General features: G+C 39.5%; 3 pseudogenes; 2 read left to right on the top strand and 1 right to left on the bottom strand.

Annotated features, from left to right (window-relative positions):
• Positions 1-2,714: 2,714 nt before the first annotated feature.
• LOC144645151 (beta-2 adrenergic receptor-like) lies at positions 2,715-5,052 on the top strand (annotated as a pseudogene).
• Positions 5,053-12,960: 7,908 nt separating this feature from the next.
• Positions 12,961-13,076, bottom strand: LOC144637083 (5S ribosomal RNA; annotated as a pseudogene).
• A 118-nt stretch (positions 13,077-13,194) lies between these two features.
• Positions 13,195-13,314, top strand: LOC144637049 (5S ribosomal RNA; annotated as a pseudogene).
• Positions 13,315-15,220: the final 1,906 nt, after the last annotated feature.

The raw sequence follows: 15,220 nt of genomic DNA, 5'->3' as shown, positions 1-15,220 counted from the left end.
GTTTATTTTATAGTCCCAGTATACGTAATGCCGTTTATTTTTGCAAAGTCTGAAGTTCGCGAAAATCGCGCAAAATTATCAAAAGTTACTTTAGTATCTTTACCTTTTGTCGAGAGTATCTTTTCTATCAGTCGCTTTAAAAATAAACTGATAAAAGTTCCCTTTTTCTCGGTGGTTAATTTTTGCGCGTTTTATTTTTGAAATTTTAGCGATGCATGCAGAAAATGAAAATAAAATGCACGTGATTTAAAAACACGGCAAAAGCAAAAGCCGTGTCTTTTATTTTCATTTTAGTTTTGTTTTCTTCATGCTCTTTGCGCTTGTCACGCGTTTCCCCCCTCCCCCTCCCCCACGGAATGCAAAGGGCGTCTTTGTAGGAGGCTAGTTGCTTAGGGGCTTTGTTTTAATATTAATATTTCGAATGTCTCCTTTAACGCAACCACTAAGTACAAACCCCAATACCAGTTTACTGGCCCTTCTTGTCTAGCTACTCGGTAAACAGAGCGCGCACTCTATGAACGCACAGTGAACACGTTCGCGACGCTACATTTCATCTTTTGCACAGCTGCAAGAATTTTTAACGCTTTGCAATTTTCCATTCTATCTACATAACAGCCATTGTGTTAACACCAAAGAATCTTACCTTAACGTAGTGAGGGACAATACCAACTTAATTGACATGGACAGCAACTGGAATTGTTAAGGAGGTTTCTTTACATAAAACAAGGCAGTCTATATCTACATCACTTTTATTTATTTTCGGATTTGAAGAGTAGCTTTATATAGCTAATATTTCCGAGAATTTCAACAGTACCCACAGTACAACGGGCAGAGACCAGACCACAACACCGGGAACTCCATGCCCTACTCTTTACGATAAGTGTGTGGGTTCTTTTACGTCCCCTGCTGACCGTAACACTGAAGATGTAGGAGACAGGACCTATAATTTATCGTCCTTATCCGAGAAGACTAGAATAACTAAATGTTTGCAGATGTCATTGCAAAGGCAGCATATTCTTCTCAGTTATTTTTAGACCCTGAGTGTTGGTCCGGTCTGGGACTCGACCCCGAGACTTCCCGCACGATAGTCCGGCGCTCTACCAACTGAGCTAACCGGTCGGCGGTTAATTAACTCTGGCCTAAAGGCCACTTGTGTTGACATAACATCCTACTTTAAAATCTTCCGCTTTTATTCTTATTTATCAGCACGAAGATGGATTAAATTAGGACCGAAATATTGCCTGGGGTTGAACCGTACTTACTCTGTTACTGTTTTTGTGACCTAGGAGAAACTTCACGTGGCCGCTAGCCAACCAGAAGTAACTGTTTCCACGCAAAGTGTATATGTTACATCGCACTCTATGACTAGCTCAACACAGCTATTCACATTTCAAAAGTACTGAGTCCGGCATTTTATCCGCTTATTCGTCAGTTTCAGGCACACACTAACCTTTACTAAGAAGGACAAATTTGAAAACGGCACTTTCGTCTTAAAAACAGATGAAATGTTCTCCATTCACATTATCGCTTTCGAATTATTTCACCTTCCACACTGAAAACACTGCCTCAGCCCCAGAAAGCCCAGAATGCTTGGTAGAGTATGAGCCCGCGCTTAATTCGAGTTTGTGACTTCAGCGTTTTCAAAAAGTTCCGTTTCCGCCGTCCACACTAACGCACCTAGCAGGCGTTTTCAAATTTATCCATTCTGGAAAGCGTTATTTTCAAAATGTTCCGTTTTCGGCTACCAAAAAATATGTTTTAGTGTAAACGGAAAACCAATTAAACAATCAGGAGAAAAAAAAGTTGCGTTTTCAAATTTATCCCGCTTACTTAGTGTAGACTTAGCCCGAGTATTAAACGTCATAACACTCGCTATCATGATGTTCATTTCAAAGGTGCAGAAATCAGTATATTGTGCAAATGTTTTTTGGCATTCGTGCAGTAGATTCACAAGATTTCACAAAAAATGAAATTAAGACTCTGGAGCGTATAAAGTCTCTTTTGTCAAAATATCACATTTTTGGACCATATGGCGACATTTTTCAGTTTTTTTCGCTTTTTACCGACATTACTCTTAAATTTTTTGTTTCTGATACAACCAGATCCTGATAATGATTCTCAAACTATTCCATAAAAGTTCGTTAATAATTATTTAACTAAAACAATCATCCGCTCTTTTGGATATAAAAGATTTATAACCAATCCAACACTAATATAAGTTGCCTGCTCGGCCATTTTCTTCTCTGAAAGTATCTTGGCTATCATTACGACTGAAACGTTGATCGATGTGTTAAATGCACCTAAAACGTTTTATTTTAATGACGGTCAAGTAATATCGATCGTGATATCTGATTTTTGTGGCTCGGTCGGGGAAAATCCAAACAAAACAAGTTAATTTGCTTGTTTATTTTCAAAATTATTAACATTTTACGTTCACTGAATTGTGAAGCAGAAAAAGAAACTAAGTAAGATGATTTCTATCGAACGAGTAAGTAATTAGCTTTAACTTTCGAAGTTTTCTATGTACGCCTATGTGAAGATGGGAAAACCAGAAAATGTTATACCCCGACAGGGGCCTATGGCATTGAAAATTCTACCCGCTTTTTTGTTTGTGTAGGATATTTCACGGTATACACTCGAGAACATAACACAGCTATTATTTACACTGCTTTTATGGAAACTACCGGTAATTTAATTAAAAAAAAAACACCTTCGTTGTGTACATCGCTGGAAAAATCAATCTTGTGTTTTACTGCGGAGCGCTTCTCGCGTACTTATACACTGAAATATTTTGTGTGGGGCTGTCTTTGATAACACTGAGTCTGATAGCCTGCGAGAGGTTCTTTGCTATAGTTTATCCATTCAAGTACATTAACTACATGACGAAAACTCGATTGGTAACCATCGTGTCTATAGTATGGGCGGCATGGTTCTTATTCAATGTTATCTGCAGAGCTTTGAGAGTGAAAAATGACGAGTTTTTCTCTCAAGTTGCTTCGGGTGTCATTGGATTTAGTCTGATATTAAATATCGCTTTGTACTTTAAGATATTTAAGATAATAAGGCGACACGAACGTCAAATTCACGCACAAAATAAAGTCAATATTGAGATTCGCGCGCGCGACACACGTAAAGATGACAACAACATTTCCGTGCAGGAATCAACGTTAAGCTTAAGAGAGACACATATGGCCAGGACTGTGGCTTATATCACAGGGGTGCTTGTGCTTTGTTATTTGCTACTCATGGTCACCTCCTTCGCAGATATGCTGATCGAAGACGATGCGTTATTTGATCATCTTTTGTACCCTTTGGCAGAGACCAAAACATTTTTGAATTCTTCACTAAACCCGTTTCTTTACTGCTGGCGATGAGAAAAGATTTGGCACGTCATCAGAGGAGCGAAATATTCACCTAGCAGTGTGCTAAACAGCCGACGTAGTGATGGACAAAAACAGTCTACAGACAGAGAGACTTCCATAAAGAGAGAAGAAGAACATGTCTAAAAAAGGAAACATCAACTGGAAGAAAGTTGAAGCGGTATATGAAACTTTTACTAGTCTAAACACAACGTTCTTGCCTATATTCGGTTCTTTTTCTGTTTTATTATACCGCTTTGCTCACCCCAAGTTTTAAATATTAAATAGAGAGCTTAAGCAAACTACGACGGCAACGTGTACAAGAACGACAAGCTTAGTTCCTTGCCCCCAAACAAAAGATTAACTCTGCACGTGCGTATAAATCTTTGTAAATTTATTGACCGTTCTCTGCAAAACAACAACGTGAAATGGCCAAACTCTACGTATTTTGGAGAACGTGAACGATCAGCATAATCTTTGAATGTTTTTCTTGTTTACTTATTTATTACTATTATAATTTCATTTCCATTTGTATTTTTATCTTAGTACCTTAGGTGATCTGCTTTAATATGGGGTCTTTGACTCTTTTGCAGTTCATCCTTTGGCTTTTCTTTTCTTAAGCCATAAATTGTAATAAATAAATAAATAAATAATAAATAAATAAATAAATAAATAAATAAATGAATGAATTTTCGTATTTATATTTGGGTTTGAACGCTAGTTCCTAAACCATATAGATACACTGAACACATCTGGATAGTCGCGAGATTCTCGAGTAAAATATAAACTTATTTTTCGCTAGGCGTTGTCCTCGGCGTCGCCGTCGTCATTGCTTAAGCAGCTTAAGCTCCCCAATAATTTAATTAACGAGAAGGAGGTGGTGCAAAGTAATTAATGAAGAGGTTTACACATTCAGCTTTTTCTTAAAGGGGCTAGGTCACGGTATTTTAAGTTATTCTATTTATTTTTGTTAATTACTCACAAGAGCTCTAAACTTCAAACTGGCAGGGCAAAAGTCTTTAATTGGCAAAATCACGACCACATAACAAACAAGGATGACTTTCAAGCATTGTAAATGACATTTTCGAACAAATTGAGATAAACTTAAAAAATATATAAAAAATTATACTCTTCCGCGTTTTGTTGTATTTTAAAAGTTCCCACCCCGCCGAAATTTGTCTTAGGATCTGACTGCACTGTTCCCTTTCCCCTCCCTGGCGGAGTGTATTTATATATGGACCCACATGACCCACATTACGCTGGGTACCAGAGAGTTTTTTCCTTTTGTTGTGGCGAAGCCGCGATCGCCACGATGGCGGCCTCGTCGCTCACAGATAGCTTCGATTCGCGGAAAAATATACCCTCTGGCACCCTTCACAGTGGTCAAACGCAAAAATGACCTCACCTCTGGTTTTCGGCGCCTCGAACTTTTCTGAGAATTTGACTCGAAAGTGTGCAAACGTTTGTAGGAAATTGCTAAAGAATCGTACGGTGAAAGATAATTTCGAGCTTGGAAACTCGGTGAAGATCAATAATCAAATTTCCTATACATAAGCAGCGTATAAACCTTATGTTTCCACGGACGGCGTTAACTTTTGGCTTTAAAGCGAAGGTTTTCGGAAAATTTAAGACTTTGTATGGAAAATTTTGGCAGGAATTTCACAGGAACTGCGCACGCGCGTAGCGTTTGACCGCTGTGTGCTGGCACCCAGGGTAGACCCACATAAGGCCGCTGTCTATTTCTCTCCATCTGACCCAGTGCAGTGCAGTCAATCCTCTCCTAACGGACACCTCCATAATACGGACACCTCTTTTTTAAGCACAGTTCACTTGGCCCTAGAAAAAACAGGGGTGCTAATTATTTAGCCAAACAGGCCCGAAATTTCGGTTTGAAGTCAAATGAAAGACATACAATTTTCCGGAAAATTTGTTCTCAAATTGTGGACTACCTCAAGAGGTAGTCCTTTCTTCCTTTCGGAACGGAACGTCGGAAATTTTCTTTCCAGGCCCTTTTTAAAGAGTTAGCGGGACGGAACGCCTGATCCGGTTGGTCGGCATAATCAGAAAATCGCTTTCTATTATGCAACAGTCACACCAGCCGGATTTTTCCTACAAATGGTAAGCATACGTCATAGAATCTCTACCTTTATACCCTATACTTTTTGTGCTCCTCAGAACATTTTCACAAACACGACCACCGACTAGTCTCTAAACCGTTAACAAACGCCTTCTGTGTAAAAGAACCGGAAGGGATATTATGCTTGCCCATCTCGACTCAATTAATCCAAATTGTGAAGCAAGTTAATAAAGGATTATTAGAATTTTAGATGTTAGAAAATGAAAATCTGAAACGAGATCTAACGAGAAAATTTCATTTTCTAATTTCCAAAAGGAACGTCTGACTTAACGTTTCACAGAAATCGGTATTTTCTCTTTCCAAATCTTAGAGTATAAAAAAATAAACTTGACAGTAAAGCTTACTCTATACACAAGCGGAGGAATACGTGTTGGTTTTTATCAGTCATTTATTTCAACTGGTGATAATAATAAGGCTAAGAATGTCGCTAAGAATGATTCAGGTACTTTAACTTGTGGATATTCGTTGCCGTGACAGAAAAGCCAACTTGCGCCGTCTGAGAAAGTTAGCAATTATAATTTTCCTTTTGTTTGTTTGTTTTTGTTGCTGTTGTTGCTTCTTCTTTTTAATGTTTCACAATTCCGTGTTTTAGGATATTCCGTCATTCCGCGTTTTAGGATATTCCGTCATTCCGCGTTTTAGGATATTCCGCCATTCCGCCGTTCCGTTCCGTCATTCCGCCATTCCCCCATTCCGCCGAATAGGGTCACCCTCTTGAAGTGACAGTTCTTTTCCATGCATTCTTGAAAACAGTCCAGTCTTAACTGATCAGTGTAAACAGGAATACGAAGTATTTTGCTTTAAATCAACTTAAAGCTTAGCAGCAGTGCATGGTAGATAAATCGATACGGCCGGCGAATCTTCGTTTCGAAAACAGCCATTTGAGATTTGTCGCAAGTTGTGAAATTCGCGAAAGTCGTGCAAAATTTTTTCGCGGAATTCCGTGAGTCGCTTTAAAATAAACTGATCGTGCGAAAAGTTTAACTTGTGTTATGGCGAGAAGTGAGTAATACCAAATTCCCCTTTTCTCGGTGGTTATTTTTGCGGGTTTAAATTTCCTGAAGTCTTAGCGATGCATAAAGAGAACGAAAATAAAATGCACCTGAAAACAAAAGACAACAGGGTACAAAGTTATGTTGAATGACTTGATTATGAATTCAGTACAAAATAATTTTATAATGTAAGAAGAAAAAATGAATCGTGCGGATACTCACTATTTCTACTATTATTAATTTGAAAGGTAGTGTTCCCTTATTATTTTAAACACTAAAACAAGGTCAATAACACCAATCAAATTCCTTGTTTTTCTATATCTCAGCTAACTTGGTTTTCAGAAGAGAAAAACATGCGCATATATCAAACTTATTCCTTTTTGTACGGGCAGACATTTCCTGTGATTCGACGACACAGCGAAACATAAGGCCAAAATGCTGCTTGACCCAGATAAATGTCATTTTAATAGGAATTCGTAAAGTTCGAGAGAACAAAGCTGATGGGGAGTGCATTATGAAAAGATTTGCCTTGCCTTTTATTTTCACGTGCAGTTTATTTTCGATTTCTTTATGCTCTTTGCGCTCGTCACACGTTTCCCCGCCCCCTCCCCCACGGATGCAAAGGGCGTCCTCGTAGGAGGCTAGTTGCTTAGGGTCTTTGTTTTAAAATTAATATTTCGAAGGTCTCCTTTGACACAACCACTAAGTACAAACCCAAATCTTAAATAAGTCTAATCTATATACCAGTTTACTTGCCCCTCCTGTCTAGCCACTCGGTAAAACCGAGCACACTCTATGAACGCACATGTCCAGTGAACACGGTTGCGACGCTACACAGCTGCACACTTATTTTCTACATGTTTTTGGCGCTTTTCAATTTTCCATGCTATCTTCCTAACAGCAATTGTGTTAACACCAGAGAATCTTACCTGGACATAGTGAGGGATACCACCGTAATTGACATGGACAACAACTGGAAATTATTTTTATTTAATAAAGGAGGTTTCTTTACATAAAAACAAGGCAGTCTATGCATACATCACTTTTATTTACCCTCGGATTTGAAGAGTAGCTTAATATAGCTAATATTTCCGAGCATTTTAACAGTACACACAGTCCCAGGGGGGGTACTCGGGATTTCAAGTGACGGGGATGATCGAAGGATCTTTTGGGTTTGAAATTTTTGATTCTGGGATTTTTTGGGTGGGAAAATTTGACAAGAATTTGGTCCTTCTTAACTACCAACTTGTTGCTAAGAAGGATTTCTGACCGTCAAATTTTGGAAACCGAACCTCCTATGGATGAGATTTTTGCACAACTTAGTTCTATTGAAGAGTCCTTCAAAATTTTCAAAACACGGCCGTATTTGACAAGTCACGTGACCAGAATAGAAAAAACCCTAAAACTGAAAGGGCGTTTAGATATAAGAGTTAACATCAGTGTCAACAGATAAAGAACGTCCATGTGCTTAATGCTTCGTATAGTTTTTAGGAAATACTAATTATTATTTTAAGTGTTATTGTCAGAGAAAACCGGGCAGGAGCAAAACATCGAGGTCGGCCATTTACCTTAATCTTTTCACAGTATAAAAGCTATCTGAATAGATTAGCAACTGTGGCATTTGCAGCAGTAGACGTTCTTTTTTCTTCGAGATATGACTATACCTTAATTTTGGGCCCTCCAGCGGCCTGAAAACACCGAAATTTCGGGCAACTTTGGAAGAGCCTAGAGCACACTTCGTATGACTCCTCAAACTTCTTATATTTTTTCTATGACACTTATTCCCTTATAAATTGAATGAGCTATGTTGAACTTCCTGAGCTTAAATACTATGTTTTTAATGCGGTGTTAAAAATTGCCACTGAATCGTTAATGAGCTTGACCCAAATTTGAGTCATTTTCAGTCGACTGTTTCACCAAAGTGCGGCAGTTTATTTGGAAAGTAAAATCATCCCTCGATAGTGTTTTGAGCTGTAATCAAAATCCAGAATAGTTAAAATTGGTATCTAGAATTATATCGGAGTTAGCGGCGTCTGAAACTGCCATTACAATGTTCAGTTTAGCAATTTCCCGCCAAATTTTATATCACACTATGTTTTGACTTCCTCCGATTGTAGTCTATAATTAACTAAAAGGACCTAAAAGTATTTTCGTTGACTTCGGAATAGAACATCGCAACTGTAATATCATTAACAACTTAACATGTGTAAACATTTCAAATCACTTAGTAAATACCCGACAACTGCAAAGACACGTAGCAAAATTTCCCGCGAAAGTTTTATTTTGGTTCTTCGTCACGCTGCAGGGTAAAACCGGACTGCACCCTCAGTTCGCTGGTGTTTTGATGGTCGCCAAAAAGCAAATTGGAAACACATAATGGAAAGGCAATCGAGAATCACCTAAATTATTTAAATAGACTTCGCAGACATTTTGTTTGCACTCTTTGTGAAATGCGTGACGTGTCACGAATTGTAAGGTCAGACGGCAGCTGTAAAGCTCGGTTTAAAAATCTTGGCGTTAAAAACCATGAGCTGTTCCTTCGGATCAGAAGATTCACCATACAGTATAAGTTGACTGGGTTCAGTTATTCCTCCATAACTGGCGTGCAAACGAGATATGACTTTTCACCTCGTTAGTATTGGAATCGGCGGGAAACGTAGTCGAAATAAGACTAAGGTCAGCAAATTACAGTTAATTTTAAACCGTGTTGGCCTGCTGGGTGCTGTAAAAAATGAGGAAGTGCAGGTCCTGACAATCTGTCCCAAGCATAGGCTAGACCTTACCATCGATTGGTCGAGCTGGAAAGGCGAACTTTGCTACGCTGCTATCCAAACACAAGGGAACGAAAGAGCAAATAAACCTCCTTAGACGCGTAAACGCTGCTATGTCAGGCGAAATCTCTGTTTTATTCAATGTTGTGGTTCCTATCGGCGCAGGTTAGTATACCGCTTTTATTTCTTTACCCATACCTCTGAAGTTTTAAATACCCACGATTTACATCAAAAGTTTGAAAAATTGGAGCCCGTACGCACGTACTATGCAGGCGCGTATGGTTTTCTGCTTCCCAACTATTATATTTCTAGTCAAAAAGCGGTTTCTTCTAGGGCCAAACCGCGTGTGAGGTAGCAATAAAGATAAACCTAGAATTACGTTTTGCTTTGTCGATTTTTAGGGAGGGGGCATGATTTTTTCCTGTTAGGTTCAGGGGGGCATTAAAATTTCTACCAATTCTTATGAAAGAAGGTATAAGGCGGGGGAGGGGGGGGGCATAAAAAAATCCATAAACCGGGACCCACGATGGAGAAGCTCAGAGATGATTTGTTTGAGGTGGGGTGGGGTGGGGTAGGGGGGCTATGTCGATTTTTAGGGGGGGGCATGATTTTTTCCTGTTAGGTTAAGGGGGGCATCAAAATTTCTACCAATTCTTATGAAAGAAGGTATAAGGCGGGGGGCGGGGGGGAATAAAAAAGTTCATAAACCGGGACTCACGATGGAGAAGCTCAGAGATGATTTGTTTGATAATACTGCATGGCCAGTTTTAATGCAGTGGTTTGATGAAGACGAGAATAAATAAATTCTCGCCTTTATCAAACCCCAGCATTTCTATCGAACTACTGACTGCTTTATAACTGGCTGCACAGCATGTATAGACCACATTAAAATGGTCACGATTGGCTCCATCGTACAACCTAAAAGCATTCATTAGAAAGCTAAGAAAGTCTATGGATGGATGGATGGATAATCTTTATTTAAAAACACGGTCAAATTCATCAGCTACTATACAACAATCTAATTATGAATATATATACAAGAAAGAGGGGAAATATAAAAATATATGTACAAAAATAAAAAGCTGCTTTCCACGAATGCCGTGCCCTAGAGTACTCGTTCAATTAGTTTTTTAAATTGCCCAAGGGACTCTGCTTGTCTTACTTTATTAGGAAGACTGTTCCACAAGATGGCGCCACTGTACGTAAAGCTGTTTTTGTAATAGTTAGTGCGCGGTAATGGAACATTGAGTTTGTTTTCAGAGTCCCTTAGGTTGTACGCGGTTTCTCGTTTTTCAAATTTAGATGATAGGTAGTCTGGAGCCAACCCGTGCAGAGACCTGTAAACCATCGTGCCGGCTCTTTGAATTTGCTGCTGGCGAGCTAGATTTTTCCATCCTAGAATTTCAAATAAATCACCAGCGTGCGCGTCATAGTTAGAGAAGGTCAAAACACGGGCTGCTCTATTCTGTAGCTTTTGTTGCTTGTTTTGCAAAGTAACAAAGTTAATATTGGTATTATGTTTAATAGCACACTGTGTGTGTATCAACACATTTTGTGTGTGTTTTTCATGTAAAATATTACTGGAATGCATGATGCCTCAATAAACCAAATGGCCATTTTTAGCTGGTTTAGAAGACTGCAGTGAATGTAAGCTGTATCTTTTTATTGTGCTGATCAGCTTGATAAATTTAAGTTTTTCATTCTCAATAAAATAATAATTATAAGTAATTTTGCTGATAAAACTATTGTCATAATGTAGTTAATTTTGTGACTAAAAATGCCTTGCTTTGATCTTTAAGCTATGGTATTTTGCCAACGGTTGTGGGTTATGCAATGAGAGGGGAGGGAAGGCAGGAAAAAAACACACTAAATAATGGTGGGGGGGGGGGGGCTTTCAAAAAATGCAAGGGAAAAAAATCTAAAATCGACATAGACCCCCACCTCCCCCCTTACAGAAATTATGAACCTTTCCATTCTCGAACGCATATTCCGTCGTCAACAAAACTAATCCAATCTAACTGAAAGTACAAAAATAATTTTTGCTCATTTTAAGATAAGACAATACTGGTTGTAGCAAGCTCTTCCACAGGATATAGAAACATATATCCTAAGTAGCTAATGATTATTTATTTTCCACTCACAACTGTTGTTGATAAACATTCGAGGATTCACAGAAAACCACAAACCTATTAATTGAATTATAGTTTGCACGCAATTGACTTGTAAGCCACATAAATCGAGATTTTGGTTCATTCAAAAATAATGCAGATGAAAATCTGATAAACCTACAGCGATTAAGGGCCACTTATCGATTTATCAAAAATAGCATTTCGGCAACCGGGATGAAAATTTTCCTCTATGAACACTCCAGCCCGGTTACCGCGACGAACCTTTTTCTGAGAAAATAGCTTCGCTTGCGCAACTGGAAGGTCAAAAAGGCATAATTTTGCCTTGTAAATTGTATTTCCACTCTAGAAGTATGCGAATTTGCTTTATTAGTAAAGTTGCAAGTGTCGATAAAGCTACGATAGTCGCGAACGATGCAACTTTAAGTATATCTATTTTGGTTTCGTATCGGGCTGAAATTTCTTATATGAACAGACGACAAAATTCGTCCCGGCAACCGAGACAGCCCGTTTACCGGGCTTATTTGAAGAAGGCCTAACGAGGTGAAAATTCATATTTCTCGCCTATAAAGGAAGATTAACTGAAACGAGTCGAGTTTGATCGTAGCACGAGTCAAGTTCGAGCCCGAGTCAACTTCGAGTCACGAGTCAACTTCGAGTCAAGTTAAATTTCTTTTTTTTTTTGCAGTTTTATTTTTAATTGCTGTGTGAAAATTATATACGTACCGGAGGTATAAGAACAGCAAGATTTGAGTCATTTGACCTCTTCTTTCAGTTTCACTGTCGATTGCGACAGTTTAGTCCTGCATTTGTTCGCAACTGCTTTTCAAACGTTCCTCGGCATTCATAATAGATTTTCCTCACAGATTCCTACCTGTATTAATTACACACAGCTGAGGCAGAGGTTCCATTTCAACAAGAAAGCGTGAGAATTGACGTGAAGTTCAAAAATATTAGCCCTTCTTGACTCGAGCGCCAGCTTGTTTTATCCACAGGGATCCCATACAAGAAATGAAAGGGTGACCCTATTCGGAGGAATGGGGGAACGGCACGGCGGAATGGCGGAATGGCGGAATATCCTAAAACGCGGAATTACGGAATATCCTAAAACGTGGAATTGTGAAACATTAAAAAAAGAAGCAACAAAAACAAACAAACAAAAGGAAAATTATAACTGCTAACTTTCTCAGACGGCGATATAAATAAGGCTAAGAATGTCGCTAAGAATGATTCAGGTACTTTACTTGTGGATATTCGTTGCCGTGACAGAAAAGCCAACTTGTTTACAGCGGCTGCTAGCAGTAGAAAACCAGTAAACAGTAAATATACCCCATAAACGAAGGGTTCTTTACATATCTTTTTTTAAAATCCTTCGAGGACGTCGATCTCGAGCCGGGATTTCGAGGTAGGATACTCGAGTGATCGACTGGGAGGATTTCGTAAAATTACAGCCGGTTGTCGTCCCGCTCGAGACAATGAAATGTATAAAGCCGAAGTTCTTTAACAAAGCCGTTAGAAAGAAAACGAAAGGGCCTGAAATTAACTGAGTTTGTACTGAGAAATTAAAAAAAAAAGGAAATCCACAACAAGGGGTTTCCAGATGGTCACCCATCCAAGTACTAACCCCGCCCAACAGGGCTTAATTTTGGCGATCAGACGAGAACCAGTGCTTTCCTTGTGGTATCAGTCCCAGACGAAGCAAAGACTTACAAGAGTCATGCAAATAAAGAACAGAAACACCTGGTTATAATGGATCTTTTGAACGATGATTTAATAAGTGGATTTACACTGCTATAAGCTGATTTACGCGCTCTTTCTGATACCACATGGAAAACAACGGTTCTCATCCGATCGCCAAAGTTAAGCCCTGTTGGGCGGGGTTAGTACTTGGATGGGTGACCATCTGGAAACCCCTTGTTGTGGATTTCCTTTTTTTTTTTAATTTCTCAGTACAAACTCAGTTAATTTCAGGCCCTTTCGTTTTCTTTCTAACGGCTTTGTTAAAGAACTTCGGCTTTATACATTTCATTGTCTCGAGCGGGACGACAACCGGCTGTAATTTTACGAAATCCTCCCAGTCGATCACTCGAGTATCCTACCTCGAAATCCCGGCTCGAGATCGACGTCCTCGAAGGATTTTAAAAAAAAGATATGTAAAGAACCCTTCGTTTATGGGGTATATTTACTGTTTACTGGTTTTCTACTGCTAGCAGCCGCTGTAAACAAGTTGGCTTTTCTGTCACGGCAACGAATATCCACAAGTAAAGTACCTGAATCATTCTTAGCGACATTCTTAGCCTCATTTATATCGCCGTCTGAGAAAGTTAGCAGTTATAATTTTCCTTTTGTTTGTTTGTTTTTGTTGCTGTTGTTGCTTCTTTTTTTAATGTTTCACAATTCCACGTTTTAGGATATTCCGTAATTCCGCGTTTTAGGATATTCCGCCATTCCGCCATTCCGCCGTGCCGTTCCCCCATTCCTCCGAATAGGGTCACCCTTTCACTTCTTGTATGGGATCCCTGTGGATAAAACAAGATGGCGCTCGAGTCAAGAAGGGCTAATATTTTTGAACTTCACGTCAATTTTCACGCTTTCTTGTTGAAATGGAACCTCTGCCTCAGCTGTGTGTAATTAATACAGGTAGGAATCTGTGAGGAAAATCTATTATGAATGCCGAGGAACGTTTGAAAAGCAGTTGCGAACAAATGCAGGACTAAACTGTCGCAATCGACAGTGAAACTGAAAGAAGAGGTCAAATGACTCAAATCTTGCTGTTCTTATACCTCCGGTACGTATATAATTTTCACACAGCAATTAAAAATAAAACTGCAAAAAAAAAAAAAGAAATTTAACTTGACTCGAAGTTGACTCGTGACTCGAAGTTGACTCGGGCTCGAACTTGACTCGTGCTACGATCAAAAACGAGTCCACCTACACTGTATGGCGAATAGTCTGATCCGAAAAAACAGTTCATGATTTCAACGCCAAGATTTTTAAACCGAGCTTTACAGCTGCCGTCTGACCTTACAATTCGTGACACGTCACGCATTTCACAAAGCGTGTAAACAAAATGTCTGCGAAGTCTATTTAAATAATTTAGGTGATTCTCGATTGCCTTTCCATTATTTGTTTCCAATTTGCTTTTTGGCGACCATCAAAACACCAGCGAACTGAGGGTGCAGTCCGGTTTTACCCTGCAGCGTGACGAAGAACCAAAATAAAACTTTCGCGGGAAATTTTGCTACGTGTCTTTGCAGTTGTCGGGTATTTACTAAAGGCTGGTTCTCATATGATCGCCCCGATCGTCTCTGTCGCTTCTGTCGTTTGCCAATTCTGAGGCGATCGTAGGCGATCGAAGCGATTGGAAGCGATCACGGGGTTCTCATATGATCGCCCCGATCGTCTGGTATATGCAAAATAGGGTTAATCAACCAAGATAATAATTCATGATCTTTTCTTTGTTCCCGCATATGTATATTCGACTTTATTCCGATCGACGCACGTGTGTTTTTTCAAAACTCCGATATCGCTTATGGCAGCCTTCGAAGCAAAGGCAAAATTCGTGGCCTCCTATCTTCTCGTTATTGCCGTTTTACGGCGAAGAAGCAAAAAGGAGGCCAAACGGAAACGTAGTTCTGGGTAATACTGATGCACCATGGGACAGTTTGGATCGCTTCGATCGTCTCCCTCTGTGGCAGTAGTTCTCATATAATCGTTCGCGATCGCCGCGGTCTGCGACCGATCGCCTGGATAGAACACGGGCGATCGAAGCGATCGCGATCGCCCCGATCGTCGCAGACGTCTCTGTAATGTTCTCATATGATCGCCCCGATCG

Source organism: Oculina patagonica, chromosome 1, assembly GCF_052425735.1.
Source record: "Oculina patagonica isolate OP01 chromosome 1, crgOcupat, whole genome shotgun sequence".
NCBI classification, from domain to species: domain Eukaryota; kingdom Metazoa; phylum Cnidaria; class Anthozoa; order Scleractinia; family Oculinidae; genus Oculina; species Oculina patagonica.
The sequence above is the reverse complement of the archived record's forward strand: the minus strand, read 5'-3'. Positions and strand labels throughout refer to the sequence as shown.